The sequence below is a fragment of the Acomys russatus genome, chromosome 8 (assembly GCF_903995435.1).
Source record: "Acomys russatus chromosome 8, mAcoRus1.1, whole genome shotgun sequence".
NCBI classification, from domain to species: Eukaryota; Metazoa; Chordata; class Mammalia; order Rodentia; family Muridae; genus Acomys; species Acomys russatus.
This window is the reverse complement of record NC_067144.1, coordinates 16,890,258-16,894,297: the sequence shown is the minus strand read 5'-3', so window position 1 is coordinate 16,894,297 and position 4,040 is coordinate 16,890,258. Positions and strand designations below refer to the sequence as shown.

The 4,040-nt window shown below is 46.3% G+C and overlaps 1 pseudogene; it reads left to right on the top strand.

The window, feature by feature from the left end:
• Nucleotides 1–1,401: 1,401 nt before the first annotated feature.
• LOC127193260 (60S ribosomal protein L27-like) lies at nt 1,402–2,168 on the top strand (annotated as a pseudogene).
• Nucleotides 2,169–4,040: the final 1,872 nt, after the last annotated feature.

Here is a 4,040-nt window from a genome sequence, read left to right as displayed (position 1 = left end):
GAGAAGAGAGAAATAATGGGTCACTAATGTTTTGAATCCTGAAGGAAGAACGTCCTGCTGAGGAGACCACTGCTTAGCTCGCAGCCTTTGCATTCCTTGCTGTTGCTCACGTAGGAGAAGTTTACAAGAGTTCTGTGGGCTGTGGGGGATCCCCAAACTTCCTTCCTTAGAACTGAGACTGGAGAGTGCTCTCACTAAGCTGAACCTTGGCCTCTTGTTTTCATCTTATTTTGTTGCTCGCCCTTCACCCCAGAGTGTATAGGGTCTACAAAACTTTCTCAAGATCTCACAAGTTTCTCCACTTTAGTGCAAATACAGAGAGCTGTGTCTAAGGACAAGAATGGAAACCACACGACCAAGGGCTTCGAGCAGACAATCATCAGGGCCACTGTTGAGTGTCTAAGCTCAGGGCCTGTTACCATCACCCGCTAGACCCACTCAGTGCCAAAGCTTCTCACTGGAGTCTGGAGAGCCAGTTACAGAAATAATAATACTTATTTTTGGTCAAAATAAAAAGTTACTTCTACTTTAAAGACACCAGTACATAAGTTTGACTAGGCATTTCTAAAAGCCCTCTGTAGCTCTGTGGTATCAGATTCCTATTGTAATAAAAACGGTCTTTCAGCCAGTCACAGTAGCATATACTTTCAGTCTCAGCACTCAGCAGGCAGAGGCAGGAGGATCTCTGAGTTTGAGGGCAGCCTGGTCCACACAGTGAAATCCAAGAAAGTCAGGAGTACATGGAGAGGCCCTGTCTCAAAAAAATCAAACCAAAACAAAATGACATTTTATATATATATATGTATTTATGTATTTTATAGACTCAGTCATTTTCCATGGACTCTTGGGTCTTTCTGTTGTTGTTGTTGTTTTGTTTAGTTATTGAGGCAGGATTTCTCTGTGTAGCCTTGGCTGTCCTGGGCTGTCTTTGTAGACCAGGCTGGCCTCGAACTCACAGACATTTGCCCGCCTCTGCCTCCCCGAGTATTGGGATTACAGGCGTGCACCACCACGCCCCAAAATGACATTTTAAAAAGTATATAAGGCGAGGATGCAACTTGGTTGGTAAAGAGCTTGCCTAGGATGTGAAGACCTTTAGGTTTGACGTCTAGCAACAGACACAATAAATCTTAAAAAACAACAAAAAAAATCTTGTTAGCATGTCTTTAATCCCAGCACTCAAGAGGCAGAGGCAGGCAGATCTCTGAGTTTGAGGCCAGCCTGGTCTACAAAGAGAGTTCCAAGACAGCCAAGGCTACCCAGAGAAACCCTGTCTTGGAAAACAAAACAAGACAAAACAAAAATTCCATATGTCTTTTCAGGAATAAGCTAAACCATGTGTGAACATGGTAGAAGTAGCTTTCTTTCCTTTCTCCTGGGTGCTGGTTGCTTGCTGTCAAAATGGGCGAGTTCATAAAACCTGGGAAAGTGGTGCTGGTCTGGTCGGATGCTACTCCGGATGCAAAGTCATCATCATGAAGAACATAGATGAAGGCACCTCAGGCCGCCCTCACAGCCATGCCCTGGTGGCTGATGGCACCTCAGGCCGCCCTCACAGCCATGCCCTGGTGGCTGATGGCACCTCAGGCCGCCCTCACAGCCATGCCTGGTGGCTGATGGCACCTCAGGCCGCCCTCACAGCCATGCCCTGGTGGCTGATGGCACCTCAGGCCACCCTCACAGCCATGCCCTGGTGGCTGATGGCACCTCAGGCCGCCCTCACAGCCATGCCCTGGTGGCTGATGGCACCTCAGGCCGCCCTCACAGCCATGCCCTGGTGGCTGATGGCACCTCAGGCCGCCCTCACAGCCATGCCCTGGTGGCTGATGGCACCTCAGGCCGCCCTCACAGCCATGCCCTGGTGGCTGATGGCACCTTAGGCCGCCCTCACAGCCATGCCCTGGTGGCTGGAATTGACCGCTATCCCCGAAAAGTGACAGCTGCCACGGGCAAGAAGAAAATTGCCAAGAGACCAAAGATCAAGCCCTTTGGGAAGGTTTATAACTACAGTCACCTCATGCCCACGGGGTACTCTGTGCATAGCTCCTTGGACAAGACTGCTGTTGGTGAGGAGCTCTGAGGGCAAGGCCAGGCCAGAGACCAAGGTCAAGTTTGAGGAAGGATACAAGACAGGGAAGAACAAACAGATGTTGGCTCAATGTCCTTAGCAAGTGTACTTTATTAGGAACTTATTAAATGAGTGTACCTCCCTTACGACCCGACTACCTTAAACAAGAGGGAAAGGAGATTGAGGAAAACAAGAATGAGACCTTCTGGGTGTCAGTTCCTAGGAACGATTCTCCTGGTGTAGTCAGCAGGATTTCAACAGAACAGCAGTTCCACCAAGGTTGCTGCTGGAACCTGGAGCAACTGGAACCTGGAGCCTCAGCTGGAGCCCAAAGCCTTCCCTGGAGTGGTTCTCTCTAGGAGCATCTCGAAGTAGAGTGATGAACAGCTCAAAAATACTAAGCCCCCAAAAGGCCAGCCTCCTGTTTTGGATATATATCTCCACTCAGAGTCAGTAATAGGATGCTTTTCAGCTGGCAACAACCAAGCCCACCCCCACCCCCACCCAAGTGGTTCGACTTTTAGGTATATTTTTGTTTCCTTCATTAAAAATAGTAATAATAATAAAAATGTGTGAACATGAAATTGTTATGGTTCTTATAATGGAAATGTAATAATATTAAATACAACATTGCTTTGGAAAATTGTGCCATAATTTATGCACAATAAAATGTACTACTCTTTTCAATTTAATAAAAAACATGCATGGAGGTCAGAGGAAAACTTTATAGAGTCTGTTCTCACCTTTCACCTTTACATGGTTTGCAGGGACTGAACTCAGGTCCCTAGACTTTGGTGGCAAGCGCTTTCCCTCTGAGCCATCTCACTGGCCCAGTTGGCTTTTCGTTTCTCTGTTTGTTTTTAGCTGAATATACCTTGGATATGATGTGTTACCAATGCATAGAGTTCTACCTCATTCCATTTTTTTGTTTATTTTTCTTTGTTTTTTGGCTAGGCTCTCAAATAGTCCAGGCTGGCCTTGAACTCCTGTTCCTTTTGCCTCTACCTCTTACATGTTGGGATTACAGGCACAGGCCACCATACAAGCTTCCTTTTATCTTGTTTAAAAATTTTTTTAAAGTACATTTCTTGGGATGGAGAGATGTCGCAGCAGTTAAGAGCCCTTGCTGCTCTTCCAGAGGACCTGAGTTAAGTTCCTAGCACCCACATCAGGCAGCTTACAACCAACCATTTGTACTTCCAGCTCCAGAGGGTCTGGCACTTCTGGCCTCCCAGGGCACTGGCATTTACATGTACACACACACACACACACACACACACACACACACACACTTTTTTTCTAAAGATTTATTTATTACATATACAGTGTTCTGCTTGCATGCACACCTGCACACTGGAAGAAGGCATCGAATCTCATTATAGATGGTTGTAAGTCATCATGTGGTTGCTGGGAATTGAACTTAGGACCCCCTGGAAGAGCAGACAGTGCTCATAACTGCTAAGCCATCTCTCCAGGCCGCCCCTCCCCCCACTTTTAAATAATAAAAACTTGCTGTTTTGTCAGCCCAATATTTTTAACTGAATTCTGTACTAACTTGGATTGCCTCAGTTTTTTACTTCCTGCTCCACTCTTGTTCTAGAAATTTGTCAAGGATATTACCAGAACATGTCGACATTATTTCTTCTTTGGCTCTCCTAAAATGTGAGCACTTTTCCCTGATTTTTAGTACATTTGGCAGTTTTGAGGAGTACTGATACAATATTCTAGATTCATTTACTTAGTTTTTAAAGTGTGTGTGTGTGTGTGTGTGTGTGTGTGTGTGTGTGTGTGTGTGTGTGTTTTAGAGATCAGAGAGATCAGGTTTCCTGGAGCTGGAGTTACAAGCAGTTGTGAGGTGCCCAGTGGGAGCACTGGGGACCAAACTCGGCTCCCGTACAAGTATGTGTTTCTAACTGGTGAGCCATCTTTCCAGCCACAGAGAAAGCAGCTCACAGCAGTGGTCCTCAGCCTT